The sequence below is a fragment of the Pistacia vera genome, unplaced genomic scaffold, assembly GCF_008641045.1.
Source record: "Pistacia vera cultivar Batoury unplaced genomic scaffold, PisVer_v2 Contig461, whole genome shotgun sequence".
Classification (NCBI taxonomy): Eukaryota; Viridiplantae; Streptophyta; class Magnoliopsida; order Sapindales; family Anacardiaceae; genus Pistacia; species Pistacia vera.
This window is the reverse complement of record NW_022196292.1, coordinates 1,334,177-1,354,029: the sequence shown is the minus strand read 5'-3', so window position 1 is coordinate 1,354,029 and position 19,853 is coordinate 1,334,177. Positions and strand designations below refer to the sequence as shown.

At 34.2% G+C, this 19,853-nt stretch overlaps 2 pseudogenes; both read left to right on the top strand.

The window, feature by feature from the left end:
• The first annotated feature begins 1,237 nt into the window (after nucleotides 1-1,237).
• Nucleotides 1,238-4,930, top strand: LOC116145442 (annotated as a pseudogene).
• Nucleotides 4,931-11,066: 6,136 nt separating this feature from the next.
• On the top strand, nucleotides 11,067-14,935 carry LOC116145441 (annotated as a pseudogene).
• The last annotated feature ends 4,918 nt before the right edge of the window (nucleotides 14,936-19,853 follow it).

Sequence of the window (19,853 nt, the reverse complement as noted above, 5' to 3'; positions counted from 1 at the left end):
GTTTGATAAGTAATTTTTCAAAACCCAGTGCAATTATCTCTTCTTTTAATTTGTACTAATGTACTTTGTAGCATACTGTGTCCTATAGATAAATGTTAAGAATGCTAGAACTGGTAAATAATGATTGATCTCACTATATTTAAGGAAATATATGAAAAGCTATTGAGTTGATTTGATTGGTGACTTGGTGAGTTGGTTTTTATGGAGAAAAAATACCTCACTTCATTTTCTCTTATGCCAAATGGACTGAATTGACACATTATTCTTAAATCTAAATTGCCTTTATTTATTTATTATATTTTTTAAGAGATGGGCTTGAATTTCACTTTTTAAGTTTCTTTATCTGATGTTTCTTAGGAGAGGATTTATTATATTGGGTATGAGCATAATTGATATACTATATATTGCTGATTTTCAGTACTCTAATTTTCGTAACTGTAATATGTTGGTGGTTTTCATGTGGGATTTGATACGTTGAACAATCAAAAACCATTTGATGGAAGTTCTAAAAATTCTCCTTCTAAAGTCTATTTCCATTAAGGTTTTCTGAAGAATGAGTTTTGGAAACAGCAAATAATAATTGTAATTTAAAATGATTTCTTGAAAGTTACATCATTATTAAAGGTACTTTTAGTTGAGGAACTTGCTTGCATAAGCCTTATTTTATTGAGACCAATATTAACTTTGTGCCGCAAGGACCTTATGAACCATCCAAGAATAATTGCATTATGTACCAATACTTGAACTTTGTATGATTCCCAACATTATCCTTTCTTCTACATTATAGTGATTTCTCTCAAAGTTGTTTTTGTGTATCATATTAATTTCATTGGTCTATATGTTTCATCTAGAATATTGGTAGTTGTTGATATTGGAAATTGACAAGTGTTGTGCTTGTCTGTTAGTGTAAGCTTTCATGCGGATATTGAATGAGACTTATACTCTTTGTTTGTGGGAATCATACACTTTTTACTTCAATAAAAATTCTATCAGCTTCTATTCAACAATAATGATGATATGTAGAGTACCATTTATTCTAACAATCCAACAATTATAATAGAAAGTCCTACACGAAGAAAAACTTTCTACGTATAGAAGCAAAAAAAATTGGCAATCGGATGCTGTCATACTATTCTCTCAGCTTAGTTATTGCATTTTTACTGACAAGGTGTAGTTATTAATATTTTTAACTTCTGTTTATATGACAGCTGAAGAAGGTCTCATTCTGGTTGTGGAAATGGAGGAAGAGATTCAAGAGAAGCTTCTGAGACAAGGAGTGTTGATGAGGAAGTAAAGCTCATGGACAAGGTGTGGATTGAGACCAAAAAGATTTGGATTGTCGCCGGTCCGCGATTCACAAGATTTTCTACGTATGGGTAAACTAATCAGGCAAGGCTTTGTTGGGCACATTGGTCCAACTGAGCTGGTGCTTATTCACTTGTGGTTACTGTCTGTTGAGGTTTTCAAATGGCATACTGGTATGTTCTTGCCATTAGTTTATCTTGATGTTTCGGTTGATATAGAACGGTTTGTTTTTGGTCATTTTGTCGTACTTAAAGTAAAAGAATATCACAATGGGAGATGCGTCATGGTCATCTCGTGTTTGATGGACAATAATGAAACTTAAATACATAATACCTAAAATTGGCTTTATGGGACAGCTATAGAAAAACTCGTATCTCAGTCTGCAGACCAAAATGATGTTCAAGCAACCGCTGCTTCCCAGAATGATGCAGCCATTCCTTGTCATCTCTATACAAACCAATCTAATATGAATTTGAGTAATGGTAATCTCCCCCAAATACATGGACAATTGCCATTTTGAATAATCTAGGCAATCTATGCATGCTTGATGATCCGGAGTCACATATGATATCAAGACTGTTATGAGACAGAAAGGAGTCCAGTGGATGCCCATCGTGACCATATTAATGGTTTCCTAAGAGTAGTTATGAAATATCTTAATTTGATGAATTCAACTTATTAGCCTTAGAAGAACATTCAATGAAATTAATAGAGTCACTAGTCAGTGGAAATTTCAGTTGATGATTTCTATGGTGTGATCTAATTATTATTTGCTTCTATTTTCTATGGTGTTGATGTTTTTAAGTTCAATGTGCAGTTGGGCATGGCAAGTGCATTGGAAACTTTGTGTGGGCAATCATATGGTGCAAAACAAACCACATGATGGGAGTATTCTTCAAAGATCATGGATAGTCTTGTTCATTTCCTCTATCTTTCTTCTACCCTTGTTTATCTTTACTACTCCACTATTGAAGGCTTTCGGCCAGGAAGAGCATATACAGAAGTGGCAGGAATATTCTCTTTGGATTATTCCTGTGATGTTTGCCTTCATTGTAGCCTATAGCTGCCAAATGTTCCTACAAGCACAAAGCAAGAACAAGATTATCTCTACTTGGCGGCAACTTCAGTGTCAATTCATCTGCTTCTTTCTTGGCTTTTGACCGTGAAATATAAATTTGGAATCACAGGAGCAATGGTATCGGCAGTTATGGCATACTGGATTCCAGATCTGGGTCAACTTCTGTTCATTATGTGTGGTGGTTGCAACGAAACATGGAAAGGCTTCTCAGTTTTGGCTTCAAAGATCTTTGGCCTGTATTGAAGTTCTCTGTCATCTGGTGTCATGATTTGGTAAGTTCTTCATTATTGTCATTTTGGATGAAGTTTTTGGTAATGAAAAGTCTGGTCTTCAATAACGGAATAGGCTGAATCAGTTGGAATGGCACTTTAAAGCTAAAACTATTTTATTTTTTAAGTATGTTTATTGTCGTTGGTTATTATAGTTGATCAGGGGTGCTTCGTAATTCTTGTGTCCTTTGTTGATCATCATGAGTTCTCCCATTTTTTTACTATGTCTCGACAGTTCGGCTCTGAGTGGTACCATAGATATTTCCAATTGATTGTCTTGTAATGACAAAATTTAGAAAAGTTTGAATATCAGCAGTCTCTGTTCAGAGTGTCCTTGTACGTGGTGTCTACACAGCAATAATGTAATTGTTGTTTTAAATATATGGAGTTTTGCTTTTCTTTAACTTGTATATCTTGTAAGTTGAATTAGTATTATGTGTGCCTTGACAGTGTAGAGTTATGGTACAACACAATCTTGATTTTCTAACAGGAAACATGACAAATGTGAGGTTTCCATTGATGCTCTCGCTATCTGGTAATTGATTCGTCACCTTTCCCTTTTGGATTTTACTTTGCATTTATGTTTTCAGTATGTGCTAACTGTCCATTGTGCCAAATTCTTGTTAACAGCATCAATATCAATGGTCTGGAAATGATGATATCCCTTGGATTTTGGCTGCAGCGAGGTTTCGTCTCATTATCTTTACTTAGATTATTTCACCTTTGTCTTTTTTAAAGCACATATAAGTAGCTCTAGTGATGATAAATGAGTACGAATGTTAAAACAAACGGAGGTTTTTTTGTTCACAGAGAGAAAACAAAAAATATCTGGGGAATGCAAAAAACTGATTATAGAACTGTGTATGTTACTAAAAGTGACCATCTTGGCCCTTTGCCAGATCAATTATCTTTTTTCATTTTTCTTTAAACAGTAGTTCCAACCAATAGACGACTCTGAATGGAATTACCATAAAATTCAATCTGATTATATTATAACCTAAAGACAGCCATAATTATTGACATCAGTCCCTAAAAACATTATTCCATGATTACATGATCACTGAATTCAGTGAAGTATTATTACGAAGGGGAGTATTATATTCCTTCACTTAAACCTTATGGTTTTTAAAACTTGATTTTCCTCATGCTCTTCTGGTTTGCAAAAATGAGAGTACTATGTGCATATATTGAATAGCATCTTTTTCCTTGTTTTGGATGTAAAATCTTTAGTGTTAGGGTCTCGAACGAACTTGGAAGAGGAAGCTCAAAAGATGCAAAGTTCTCCATCAAAGTCATAGTTCTCACGTCATTTATCATGGACTAGTGCTATTTGTGTTCTTCCTACTCCTTAAGGGACGTATTGCATACATATTTTAATAGCCATGAGGGGGCTAGCGTAGTTGCGATCTATCACCATGTTGGCTTTCTCTATACTTATGAACAGTGTTCAACCTGTGCTCTCTGGTAATGTTTACCTTTTAGTTATGGCTTTTATTTTGTGATAATTCGCACCTGTAGTTGTAACTGATGGCTATATTCTAGTGATATTTTTTTCTCAAGAAGGGAATACCAAATATTGGGACCACCAGGCAATTTTTGTCTTCAAACCTAAGAATAAATATATGTAACAGAAAATATAATTCTGAGCAGGAGTTTCTGTTGGTGCTGGGTGGCCAAGCATTGTAGCATACGTGAACTTATCTGCTACTACCTGGTTGGGCTTCCCGTTGGAGTTTTGCTTGGTTATGTTGCTCATTTCGGAGTCAAAGTGAGTTTATCATTTTTATTGTTCAGATTAGATCCTTTTATCTTTAAATTTGATAATTAAATGCTTTACTGCTTGGTTCAGGTCATTAATGTAAGTAGCTAGTTATATATGTTATTGAAATGACAGTTGTACGTATGCAGATGCCGTTTTCGTTCTAAATAACATGAAATATAAATTGCTAAGGACGATAATTTGTTTCGTAGGGTGTTTGGATGGGAATGTTGTTAGGGACATTTGTTCAAACGATAGTACTTATTATTATCACCTGCAGAAATGACTGGGATAAACAGGTATTATATCATCTTTCCACTTGTCTTTTTGGTTTATGTAAATGTCGGTGCTAAATTACATCATAAATTTTTTCTCAACGTAATTTAATTCATAAACAATAGCATCTCTGCAGGTGACTATAGCTCGTAATGTGTTAGCAAGTGGTCCATGGCAGAATCAGAAGATCAATGCCAAGAGGGAAGTTTAGCTTCTTGCCTTGCCAATACTCTTCGAGAATGAGGGTCCCGGAATTTGCTTCTGTTTTCAACTTTACATGTAGTACTATATTTTATGGTTTCATCAAATTGTAATCATCTTTTGAAGATACTCTCCTAATAAAATTTCTTCGATATATTCGTTACATTTAGATCGTACAATAACATATGTCAAGGTCAACTCGTGTGGCATTCGTGCTATAGGAAAAGATTGATTCATGTTTCAATGGGAAAATGTATTTTTGGTAAATCTTTTTAATATATAAGTTTATGATTTTAAAAATGAAAATTGGCTGGCGACTCGTCGCCCGTGGTAGTTGGTCACCGTTGCACGTCACAGCGTGTCAACACTGCCTGCACTTTGTGAAATCACAGATTGGGGACGCTATAAACATACTTTGAAAATTTCACGGCCCCAAGGTTCATGGCTTATTAATAGATTTTCTTTATGGTTCCTTTGTGAATTGTTTTGTCTTGGATTTTTTGTTTTCTTGTGGATTCAAGCAGTCCTCTCAAGAATTAATGTTCATGGTTGTGCCCAACTTTCCTTTAAGCTTGAGAACTTTGAGTACTAAAAAAACAAAATTCCATTACGATCTTATTTAACGCAATATGTTAATCGTTGCTGTGAAAAATTGGATTTTTTGTCAACCCAATTGCTGATCAGTGACAGCAAATATTTGTAGGTTGTTTTTGTTTGTACTTCAACAAATAGTCTATGCAATTACACGGCTTAAGTAGCATTACTTCTAGTTGCAATATATTCGTAGGGATGGCAGTGGGACGGTTCAGGGGTGGGGACACGGTAGCTGCAATATTTTAAAACCCAACCCCTTGTAAGACCCGATAAGGTGACCGAGTCACAGGTTTAGTTGGATCGGTGATGTCATCAATAAAAATATTTTTAAAAATTATAATTTAATCTTTTAAATTTTAGTATATTACAAAAATACCCCTAAAAATTGCAAAGTAGATCCTGGAATTTTATTTATTCAAACTATCCCTAAAATTTTGAAATATTTCAAAAGCACCCCCAAAAAATTTCCATTAATCCTTACAAGTTTAAAAAATATTATAAAACCCCCTGGAACCTGAACTAGACTGGATAGGCTGTCGGGTCTCGATTTGACCAGCCAATCTGGTCCGGGTTTTAAAATAGAGGCGGGAGGCCTCTATTCCCCACTCCACTTAGGATTTTGGTCCCTATTCAGTATTAACCACTCTATTTCCCAAATAATTTAAACGGGGTGGGGTGGGGAATCTCCACATAGGAAGAGAATTCCCTTTCCCTAATTTATTTAAATATAAACTATATAAATAAGTATATTAAAAATAAATAGCATTACAATTAAATAAACTAGTAGTATATATTATTAATGTTCTAAATAAAAAAAGACAGAATAACATAATCTAGTAATATTAAAAAATAAGATGTTTAACTAAGTCATAACCAAACAATTAAAAGAAAAACTAAATTATAAAATAATTTCTAATGTGCTATAACATCATCTATAACCAAGAAAATTTTTCTAAACCAAGATTGAATGTATAAACCGAAGTAATTTTAACACTTATCCATTTCTAACATANAGATGTTCTACGCATTTATTGAGTCTAACTGTTAAAGAGGGGTTAAAAGAGCTAGATGACTCAATATTTAGGATTCATTCTGCAGTGAGGTATATGAGATCTTCTCCAGCAAGATTACAAAGGTTTAAGGAGTGTGTGGAGCAAGAAAAATTGGAGACTAAAAGTCTTCTAGTTCTTGATGTAGAAACAAGATGGAACTCCACTTATTTGATGTTGGAAGTGACTTTAAAATTTCAGAGAGCATTTGAGTTATTGGAAATCCAAGACCCTTAGTATGAAGATGAGCTTACTGTCGGGGAAAGGTCAAGGGGTTTGCCTACAATTACTGATTGGGATTATGCTCGATATTTGTTGCCTTTTCTGAAGGTTTTTTATGACACTACTCTACAAGTGTATGGCTCTCTTTATGTTACCTCTAATGGATACATGGAAGCGATATATAGCATTGCATTGAAGATTAATACATGGTGTAACAGTAGTGATCATGGCTTACGTTTAATGGCAACTAAGATGAAAGCAAAACATGATAAATATTGGGCAAATCTTGATAATATCAACTTAATGATATTCATTGCAGTGGTATTGGATCCTAGGCATAAGTTAGAATATGCATATTGGGCTATTGATAGTGCGTATGATGATGTTGATGCTGAGAGGTTGAAAAAAAAAAGTGAATGACACTTTGTTCTATTTATTTGAGGAATACAGTTTGCATAAGGCTTGTCCTAGTGCGCAGTCAAGTGAGCAATCTCAAGTTACAGCAAGGATTGATGTTACTGATGCAAATGTTGATCCAAAAGTCTTTATGAAGGTTATGTTTAATCAACAAAGGCCTGGACGACGTGCTTTGGAGCCAAAATCTGAGTTGGATAAATATTTACGGGAAAGCCTTGAAGACGAGAATGACAACTTTGATATCTTGAGTTGGAGGAAGATAAATTCAGCAAGATATCAAATTCTCTCTTTGATGGCACGCGATGTTTTGGCTATGCCTATGTCCACTGTTGCATCTGAGTCATCTTTTAGTACAGGGGGTCGTGTCTTAGATCCATTTCGTAGCTCTCTTACTCGTAAGAAAGTGGAGGCTCTTATTTGTGCGTAGGATTGGATTCGGGCTACACGTGTACCATTTCTTGTTGAGGAGAGCTTGGAGGAATTATTGGAAATTGAGTCAGGTAAAACTTTTGCTTTAGTTTCATATATTTAATATTTAATTATAACTTATATCTTACTTATTGACTCCATTTTGTACCATTACTTATATAATGTTATTTCCAATCTTTATGTAGAATTTTCATCTACGGCATTGGAGAGTACTCGTATTCATGGTCATCTACATATGATTGATGATTCATACCATCTCTATGAATTTTGTATTGGTGCAGCCCGTAAAAGGTAGAATATGCAAATCCTTTTTCAAATGATGAATTAACACTTTACTTTAATTGAATTGCCTATATTGATGAGTAAAGTTTGTTGGGTTGTGCTTATAATGATGAGTAAACTTTAAATTGTAGTGTTAATTTTGATGGTCGTGATGCTAGTTTATGGGTGGTAGTGAGGCTGGCTGAAGTTTGTAAGTCATTTCTTTCTTTTCATCTATGAAAATTGGCATAAAATCAGTTAAGATTGCTCTTGAACCATAAGTGCTTTTGTGGATGATACTCATAAATGAAAGTTGCTAGGGAAAGAATACAGCAAAGGTGATTGATATGTGGCAAAAGATGCAGGAGTTGTTGTTGTTGAAGGACTAACTGCAGTTCTGGAGGGCCCTGCTAGTCTTCTAGCAGTGTAAGACTTCATTTCACTTCACAAAATCAGATTTTATTTTCTGAAACTCCATACGAATGATGGTCCTAATGGTAACTGATTTTCTGTAGGATTGCTATAGCTAAAGGAAAGTCATACATCTACATACTTCAACTTGCAATTTCTCTTGGCCAGCTCTACGGTACTGCTGTATAAGTTTGCTCTTTGCTGGTGTAATTCTAGGGCATTTTGCCATTTTGTACAAGTGTTTGTTGCTGCAGTATTATGTTTGGTGGATTAAATATTTAAATGTAAAAGACATTTTTCATTTCTTAATTATATTAAATCTTAAGTATGTTTGCTGTAGTATTACATTTGATTTGGCGTATATTAAATCTTAAGTATTTAAGGCATTAAATTAAAAGTTGATGTTGTGGGCAACTAATGATACTACACGAATAAGATTTAAGTTTTACATTTCTATATCCTTTGGAATATATATGATTAGATGTGGTTGTGGTCCATATAAATTTATTATTTGCTTCAATCATTAGAAGTTTTGTGCTAATTTCTTGAGTCTGTATATATAGGACTGCTGGAATGAAATTATGCAGAATTTTCTTTTTGGTTTGTACCAGGATAGATTCCCCTGTGATCTATTTTGTCAAGACTCAAAATCGGTGCTCAATTGAAGAAAGTAATTTGTTTCCATTCTTCCAATATGATCTGCATCAAAAGAATTGGTCCTAGGGAATATATGATAATGGTTTAGAGATTACTTTTTTGTTGGAATGTGTTTGATTAGTATGGTTCAATGATTTGTGTTGGACATTGTTGAATAATAGTTAAGATTGACACACATGAATTTCAAAGTGATATAATTCTACATTCTGCTAATCTGCTGTGTAATTTACTGATTTTAATGAAATTCGGGTAACAAAATCGAATACCCGGTTTGTGACCCGAATTTTTGGGTACCCACAAAACCGGGTATTCTAAAACCGATTCGGTTTACGGGTACATTTTTAGAGGTACCCAAATATTCGGGTACCCGGTTTTTGGTCAAAACTGGAGCGGGTACCCGGTTTTGCATAACCCTATTTTTTAAGTGACTTCCCTTTCTTCTTTTTACTCTCTTCCACACTTATCTTGTTTAGTTAAAGTTAAAAAACATTGAAAAAAAAAAGATATAAAGAGAAAAGTGTTTAATCACTTGGTCCTCTAAATTTTAAAAAAAAGTTTAATCCAAAGTTTTTAAAGTAAACACCTTAAACAATACCAAATCACAAGCTTTATTCTTCTTTACAAGTACTTTTATGTATAGAAAGCACTTTTATTTGATTCTTGCATTAGCACTTGGTGCTCTCAAGAAAAAGTATCTACCATAAATTTTATCGGGAAATTCAATAAAATACAATCTTGGTAATATATATAATTTAATAATACTTTACTTTTATCAATATATTAACAGGCTACACGTGTGCGGGAAACTTCATAGTCACCCTTTAGAAGTGGATGATTTTCTGTGAGTCCAGAAATATCTGATTTTAACACTATCACCCCTGTGATTTACAATATAATGGTAATTTCATATAGGAAATTATAAAAATAACCCAAACCAAGTCTTCCGTAGCCGTCACAGGGCCGCCAAGCCGAAGATGCCACATGGCATGGATACCTCCTACTGTCAGAAGTCCATTTGTTATACAGAAACAATCCGGCCACATTGACAAAATTTCGATATTGGGGTTTGGCTCGTGGTGGTGGATTGCTGAATTAGGAGGTGATAGTGGCAATGTTTTCAGCTAGTTCTTCGTTATATTCTTCTGATTTGTCTTTGCTTTAATTTCTAATGCTGGAGTTCTTTGTACTTGTGGTGGTTTATTCATTCATTTTGGTTGTTTTTAGAGATTAGAATTGTTGAATGGTAGCTTTGTTGTTCATTTTCCATTCTGTTGCGCTGGTTGTTGATTGCTTTCTTTGGGTTTTGATGTAATTTGTTTGTGTTTGGGGTTAAATAAGTATAATATGTGATGTTGGTGGCAGAACTTTCTGGATTTGAGCGAGAGTGGTGATGACTACTTTCTATTTCATAGGGAAGAATATAAGGAGGAATTTTGGTTTTTTTTTTTTTTTTTTTTTCTTCTTATATGTTTATAAGTGAGATAGTGATTTATCAAAATTTTGTTAATTATAGTATATATACAAATTTTTTCTAAATAGTCTTAGTTTTATGAACTTTTAATTAGTTTAGTTTTATTCCTTTTTTTTTAGGGAAATTACAAAGCCCGTGTGTATCAACTACATGAGCCCCGTTGTTATAGAAAACACTATCTAGTCCATATTATGTAAAAATCGTTGATAGAAATCCTTACATTGGAAATTACCTTTTTACCCTCCTAACCCTAAACATCTCCCCCAATGGCCACTCTAGCAGTTTTAGGCTATCTAGCGACACCGTTAGAAGCCTGGGGTCGTCGACAAGTTTGAGGCCTAGGGGCCTCACGACGCTTCCCAAGTTGAACCATCCTCGGCATCACTAGAGGCTGCAATCAACGTCAAGCTTTTAGTGACGCCTTTCGATGCCAAATCTGCTTGGCGGTACTAGGGAAGCCAGATTTGGCCTTGCGGTGCTACTACATACTAGATCAGTAGCGGATAGCAACGATAAGGGGTGAAGGGGAAACAACAACGAAGATGGGGAGAAATAGAAAGAAGAAAAAAAGAGGAGAGAAAGGGATTATAGACTTAGGCAATTTGAAAAGTCAAAATGCCTTTTAGAAAAGTAGAAATATTGAATATACGTGACCCTCGTTATCGTAATGGAATGGGTTAGCGAGCGTTTCTATAACAGCGAGACTCACTAGTTGAAACACAGGTTTTTTTTTTTTAATTATCTGTCTTTTTCATTTCCATGTGTGAAGACAAGGCATTATAACAGAAATCAAGTATACACTTTAAGTGTGGTCGAGATAAATTTGATAATGTACACTAGAATTAGAAAATTTGCTTATTTGTCATCCATTTTAGTTTTCAGACATAGTCTATTTGAAATCTAGGGATGAAAGTGTTACTTTTAGATCTTTGTGTACTAAAGGGAATTTCTTCTGGGTCTTTTGCAAGGGTCATCTGTAATTTTGTGCACAGCAAATAACCGTTGGTCCCGTCCAGGCCATATTCATGTAAAGTTGCGTTACAATAACACAATATTCCATGCAACAGGTATCTTTAAATTAATTAATCATTAGTGTAGTTATTCGCAAATTGTAATACATGGCAATAAGTGGGGCACCGCACCATTTCTCTTTTGCTTTTGCATTATTCTTTTTATAAAGCTGGATACTCTCTACAGTAAGAATTTGAAAGTTTGTTCGTGCTGCATAAAGACTCTTGTGAGTGTTCTTGCCTCTCTCTCTTTTCTTATGAAGGCTGTAACTACTCTTACTTTTCTTTGGTCATAGCTATTTATTCTGAAAGAACCCTTTTTGTACTTCGCAAGAATAAAAGTTCTGGGATGTTTGATAGGTAATTTTTTCAAAACCCAGTGCAATTATCTCTTCTTTAATTTGTACTAATGTACTTTGTAGCATACTGTGTCCTATAGATAAATGTTAAGAATGCTAGAACTGGTAAATATGATTGATCTCACTATATTTAAGGAAATATATTGAAAAGCTATTGAGTTTTGATTTGATTGGTGACTTGGTGAGTTGTTTTATGGAGAAAAAATACCTCACTTCATTTTCTCTTATGCCAAATGGACTGAATTGACACATTTATTCTTAAATCTAAATTGCCTTTATTTATTTATTATTATTTTTTAAGAGATGGCTGAATTTCACTTTTTAAGTTTCTTTTATCTGATGTTTCTAGGAAGAGGATTTATTATATTGGGTATGAGCTTATAATTTGATATACTCTATTATTGCTGATTTCAGTACTCTAATTTTCGTAACTGTAATATGTTGGTGGTTTCATGTGGGATTCTTGATACGTTGAACAATCAGAAAACCATTTGATGGAAGTTCTAAAATATCTCCTTCTAAAGTCATTTCCATTAAGGTTTTCTGAAGAATGGTTTTGGAAACAGCAATAATAATTGTAATTTAAAATGATTTCTTGAAAGATTACATCATTATAAAGGTACTTTTAGTTGAGGAACTTCTTGCATAAGCCTTATTTTATTGAGACCAATATTAACTTTGTGCCGCAAGGGACCTTATTGACCATCCACTGAAATAATTGCATTATGTACCAATACTCTGAACTTTGTAGATTCCCACATTATCCTTTCTTCTACATTATAGTGATTCTCTCAAAGTTGTTTTTGTGTATCATATTAATTTCATTGGTCTATATTGTTCATCTAGAATATTGGTGGTTGTTGATTTGGAAATTGACAAGTGTTCGTGCTTGTCTGTTAGTGTAAGCTTTCATGCGGATTTGAATGAGACTTATACTCTTAGTATTGTGGGAATCATACACTTTTTACTTAATAAAAATTCCATAGCTTCTATTCAACAATAATGATGATATGATAGAGTACCATTATTCAACAATCCAACATTATAATAGAAAGATCCTACAGAAGAAAAACTTTCTACGTAGAGAGCAAAAAAATTGCAATCGGATGCTGTCTACTATTCTACTCGCTTAGTTTTGCTTTTTTTACTGACAAGGTGTAGTTATTAATATTTTAACTTCTGTTTATATTGACAGCTGAAGAAGGTCTCAATTCTGGTTGTGGAAATGGAGAGAATTCAAGAGAAGCTTCTGAGACAAGGAGTGTTGTGAGGAAGTAAAGCTCATGGACAAGGTGTGGATTGAGACCAAAAAGATTTGGATTGTCGCCGGTCCTGCGATTTCACAAGATTTTCTACGTATGGGATAAACTTATCAGTCAAGCTTTGTTGGGCACATTGGTCCAACTGAGCTGGCTGCTTATTCACTTGTGGTTACTGTCCGTTGAGGTTTTCAAATGGCATATGGTATGTTCTTCCATTAGTTTCATTCTTGATGTTTCGGTTGATAGAACGTTGTTGTTTTTGGTCATTTTTGTCGTACTTAAAGTAAGAAATATCACAATGGGAGATGCTCATGCATCATCTCGTGTTTGATGGACAATAATGAAACTTAAATACATAATACCTAAAATTGGCTTTATGGACAGCTATAGAAAAACTCGTTATCTCAGTCTGCAGACCAAAATGATTTCAAGCAACAGCCTGCTTCCCAGAATTTGATGCAGCCAATTCCTTGTCATCTCATTATACCAACCAATCATATGAATTTGAGTAATGGTAATCCTTCCCCCAAATACATGACAATTGCCATTTTGAATAATCTAGGCAATCTATGCATGCTTTGATGATCCGGAGTCACATATTGATCAAGACTGTTATGAGACAGAAAGGAGTCCAGTGGATGCCCTGTGACCATATTAGGTTTCCTAAGTAGTTATGAAATTCTATTAATTTTGATGAATTCTAACTTATTAGCCTTAGAAGAACATTCATGAATTAATAGAGTCACTAGTCAGTGGAAATTTCAGTTGATGATCTTCTATGGTGTGATCTAATTATTATTGCTTCTATTTTCTATGGTGTTGATGTTTTTAAGTTCAATGTGCAGTTGGCATGGCAAGTGCATTGGAAACTTTGTGTGGGCAATCATATGGTGCAAAACAATACCACATGATGGGAGTATATCTTCAAAGATCATGGATAGTCTTGTTCATTTCCTCTATCTTTCTTCTACCCTTGTTATTCTTACTACTCCACTATTAGGCTTTCGGCCGAAGAGCATATTACAGAAGTGGCAGGAATCATTTCTCTTTGGATTATTCCTGTGATGTTTGCCTTCATTGAGCCTAAGTTGCCAAATGTTCCTACAAGCACAAAGCAAGAACAAGATTATCTCCTACTTGGCGGCAACTTCGTGTCAATTCATCTGCTTCTTTCTTGGCTTTTGACCGTGAAATATAAATTTGGAATCACAGAGCAATGGTATCGGCAGTTATGGCATACTGGATTCCAGATCTGGTCAACTTCTGTTCATTATGTGTGGTGGTTGCAAGAAACATGGAAAGGCTTCTCAGTTTTGGCTCTCAAGATCTTTGGCCTGTATGAAGCTTTCTCTGTCATCTGGTGTCATGATTTGTAAGTTCTTCATCTTATTGTCTTTTGGATGAAGTTTTTGGTATGAAAAAGTCTGGCTTCAATAACTGAATGGCTGAATCAGTTGAATGCACTTTAAAGCTAAAACTATTTTATTTTTACAGTAGGTTTATATTGTCGTTGTTATTTAGTTGATCAGGGGATGCTTCGTAATTCTTTGTGTCCTTTGTTGATCATCATGAGTTCTCCCATTTTTTATTATGTCTCTCGACAGATTCGGCTCTGAGTGGCTACCTAGATATTTCCAATTGATTGTCTTGTAATGACAAAATTTAGAAAGTTTGAAATATCAGCAGTCTCTGTTTCAGAGTGTCCTTGTACGTGGTGTCTACACAGAATAATGTAATTGTTGTTTTTAAATATATGAGTTTTGCTTTTCTTTACTTGTATATCTTGTAAGTTGAATTAGTTTTGTTGTCCTTGACAGTGTAGAGTTATGGTACAACACAATCTTGATTCTTCTAACAGGAAACATGACAAATGCTGAGGTTTCCAGTGCTCTCGCTATCTGGTAATTGATTGTCACCTTTCCCTTTTGGATTTTACTTTGCATTTATGTTTTCAGTATGCTAACGTCCATTGTGCCACATTCTTGTTAACAGCATCATATCAATGGTCTGGAAATGATGAATCCCTTGGATTTTTGGCTGCAGCGAGGTTTCGTCTTCATTACTTTTACTTAGATTATTTCACCTTTTGTCTTTTTTAAAGCACATATAAGTTAGCTCCTAGTGATGATAAATGAGTACGAATGTTAAACAACAGGTTTTTTTGTTCACAGAGGAACAAAAAAATATCCTGGAGAATGCAAAAACTGATTATAGAACATGTATGTTACTAAAAGTGACCATCTTGGCCCTTTGCCAGATCAATTATCTTTTTCATTTTTTCTAAACAGTAGTTCCAACCATATAGACGATTCGAATGGAATTACCATAAAATTCAATCTGATTTATATATACCTAGACAGCCATAATTTATGACATCAGTCCCTAAAACATTATTCCATGATTACATGATCACTTTCAGTGAAGTATTATTACGAAGGGGAGTATTATATTCCTCACTCTAAACCTTATGCTTTTAAAACTTATATTCTCCTCATGCTCTTCTGGTTTGCTTAAAAATGAGAGTACTATGTGCATATATTGAATAGCATCTTTTTCCTGTTTTGGATGTAATCTTAGTGTTAGGGTCTCGAACGAACTTGGAGAGGAAGCTCAAAGATGCAAAGTTCTCCATCAAAGTCATAGTTCTCACGTCATTTATCATTGGACTAGTGCTATTTGTGTTCTTCCTACTCCTTAAGGGACGTATTGCATACATATTTACTAATAGCCATGAGGTGGCTAGCGTAGTTGCAGATCTATCACCACTGTTGCTTTCTCTATACTTATGAACAGTGTCAACCTGTGCTCTCGGATGTTTACCTTTTTAGTATGGCTTTTATTTGTGATAATTCGCACCTGTAGTTGTAACTGATGGCTATATTCTAGTGATTATTTTTCTCAGAAGGGAATACCAAATATTGGGACCACCAGGCAATTTTTGTCTTCATATCTAAGAATAAATATATGTAACAGAAAATATAATTCTGAGCAGGAGTTTCTGTTGGTGCTGGGTGGCAAAGCATTGTAGCATACGTGAACTTATCATGCTACTACCTGGTTGGGCTTCCCGTTGGAGTTTGCTTGGTTATGTTGCTCATTTCGGAGTCAAAGTGAGTTTATCATTTTTATTGTTCAGATTTAGATTCCTTTTATCTTTAATTTGATAATTAAATGCTTTACTCTTGGTTCAGGTCATTAATTGTAGTAGCGTTATTATGTTTATTGAAAAGGACTCAGTTTGTACATTGCAGAGCCTTTTCGTTATAATTTAACATGAAATATAATTCTAAGGAGATAATTTGTTTCGTAGGTGTTTGGATGGGAATGTTGTTAGGACATTTGTTCAAACATAGTACTTTATTATCACCTGCGAACTGACTGGATAAACAGGTATTATATCATCTTTCCACTTGTCTTTCTTTGGTTTATGTACATGTCGGTGCTAAAATTACAATCATAAATTTTTTCTTCAACGATTGCATCTCTGCAGGTGACTATAGCTCGTAATCGTGTTAACAAGTGGCCATAGCAGAATCAATGCCCAAGGGAAGTTTAGCTTCTTTACTTGCCACTACTCTGGAATTTGCTTCGGTTTTCAACTATACTATTGTGTAAATCCAGATTGGGGATCGCTATTAAACATACTTTGATAAATTTTCAAGGAAGGTCTGCTTATTAATAGATTTTCTTTATGGTTCCTTTGTGAATTGTTTTGTCTTGATTTTACTTTTCTTTGGATTCAAGCAGTCCTCTCAAGAATTATTCATGGTTGTGCCCAACTTTCTTTAAGCTTGAGAACTTTGAGTACTAAAAAAACAAAATTCCATTACGATCTTATTTAACGCAATATGTTAATCGTTGCTGTGAAAAATTGATTTTTTGTCAACCCAATTCTGTCAGTGACAGCAAATATTTGTAGGTTGTTTTTGTTTACTTCAACAAATATCTATGCAATTACACGGCTTAAGTAGCATTACTTCTAGTTGCAATATATTCGAGGATGGCAGTGGGACGGTTCGGAGGTGGAGGACGCGGGAGCCGCATTGTTTTAAAACCAACCCCTTGCAAGACTCGGTAAGGTGACCGAGTCACTGGGTCTAGTTGGATCAGTGATGTTAACATAAAAATATTTTAAAAATTTAATTTAGTCTTTTAAATTTTAGTATATTACAAATAAATACCCCTAAAAATTGAAATGTAGGGCCTGGAATTTTATTTATTGCAAAATATCCTAAAAACCTATTAATCCCTAAAATTTTGAAATATTCAAAACAACCCCCAAAAAATTACCATTAATCCTTACAGTTAAAAAAAATATTAGAAAAACCCCTGGAACCTAAACTAGAGGGATAGGCTGTCAGGTCCTGATTGACCAATCGATCTAGTCTGGGTTTTAAAATAGAGCGGGACTAAGGTGAAGTAACCCCCCGGCCCGCCCGCCCCCCGGCCCGGCCCGCCCGGCCCGCGCGGGTTACTTGTTTTGGCGGGCTGGGCTAACCCGCCCGCCAACAAAGGCGGGCCGGGTTAGGCCCGCCATTAAGGGAAAGATGCTGGCCCAGCCCGGCCCCCAGCCCACCCCGCGGTTAGGCACGGTCCGGGCCGGTTAGCCCGATTTTATTATTTTTTTTTTGTTTTTTTTTGTTTTGTTTTTTTAATTTATCTTTTCAAATAAATAATTATAAATATAATTATTTTAGTTAACTTTTCAAATTCAATAATTCAATTCATTATTTTTTTTTTGAACATTTCAAATATTAATTCAATTTTAATACAATAAAATTGTAATATAAGAAATTAGACTTATTCTTTATCAAAAATAAATAGAAAATTACAACAATTATTGCCTCGTTAAAAACCTCCCAGAAAAACCCAATGGGAGAAAAACTTGGTAAAGAAAAAAGAGTGCAATAATTGACAATTAATTTACAAATTACATTTTACAAAACAACTAAATTGGGGTGGTTCACTAGGACCTCCTCATCTTATCATCTATATTACAAAATTGAAATGATTCTATTAAGCATTGTCGATAACCTCGTATTGATCTTGATGGCGCGATCGTTCCCAATCTCGAGACAGTGGGACTTCAATCATTTTTGGAGCAAGTTTGTCCTCCTTCATTTAAAATCCTTCCACTTCACTAAATGTTTGTTCGGATGAGACGGTTGAGACAGGAACAGCGAAAACATCCAAGCAAGTCTTGATAATACGGAAAAATACATTTTCTGGCTCTCCAATACTCTAAGAGATCAAAGTGACCTGTTGAAACATTTCGGGTTGCCAAATATTGTTGAAGTTCATTACTCTGCGACTCCATGGAGGACAGCATATTAGTTGTTGTTGTTGTTGTGTGGTGGTGCGTCTGAAAGGAGGCGGTGCTCGGACTCGGGTCCTCTTCGGCCTTTTCAGTGCATTCCAAGAGAATAGTCTTCATTGTTTCTTCTGCTACAGCTTCTCTGGATATTTCGCCTCTTTGCGACTGGCGGTTTCCATACCTGTTTTCATATTGGAATATATTCGAAAAGACTATTTTTTACCTCTCCTATTTGATTGATATTGATCGTTTTGTAAATTTTCACTTAAATTGTCAAGACCATTTTCTAAACTGCTAATTTATTCTAGGATCAAATATAGCACCTAAAACATAAGAAAAGGAACGGGTCTCCAATATTTCAAAAATTTTTTTTCCATTGCCTTATTGGTGCATGTAAAATTTCATCATCTTTGTTTTTTAAATACCTCGGAAATTTTTATAATTGCATGTATTACCAATGGACTAGTAGGTATACACCGAAAGTTGTAAAGTGGCTTGGTAAAAACATTTGAGAAAAGAATGAAATCTTTAGCTATCTTCCAATCATTTTCTACCAAATGATGAGGACCTCTATATTTTCTACAAAATAACTAATTATATTAGCATAGGTAAACATGAATCAAGCATTAAATAAGTACTATCCATCTAACAGGCATATCTAATGCAAAAGTTTTAGGAGACATATTTGATTTTATACAAGCTTCTTGAAATTCAGCATTTCTTTTATTACTACTAGTAATCCAAGCTAAAGATTCCCTAATTCTATCATATTTTTTTTAATTGTTTTCATACCACTTTTCACAATTAAATTAATACATGACATGCACGTTGGTGAAAAAACTTCAAATATATAAAAGATAATTATTTTGAAAAAATTCTATAGCTTTACTATTACTTGCATTATCTAAAGTTAACTTATCACTTTATCAAAATATCATAATCTTCTAAAACTTCATAATTTTATATAGATTTCTAAACCACTATGATCCACATCCATTAATCTAAATCCTAATAAGATTTTTTAATTTAAATTCATTACAAAATAATGACTAGTCACACAAATATAATCTTGTTTAGCTCTACCACATCCAAATATCAGCGTTAAAGCCACACTAATATGACAAGTATGAAATTTATTTTTTAATTCATATTTCATTTTTAAACAATTTTTTAAATCATTTCTAGTTGCAGTTTTATAATAACTTTAAATCCTGGAAAAAATGAATTTTGAACAAATCTTTCAAAATATTTATCTTCTGCCATATTAATAGGTTGATCAGATGCAGCAATATATAAAGCTAACTGTTCCCTATATACACAGAATTAAACGCCAAGTAGTACCCATATTGTTATTTGAGTTTGATTGGTTTCTCTATTTCATGTTGATTAATATGTTTTATTGCATGCCTTTTTAAAGTACTAGTACCATACCTGAATCACTTTATAACATTTGCACAATATTTGCATCTTGTTTCTTGACTTGAACGCCATTTTCTGTCTCATAAAACT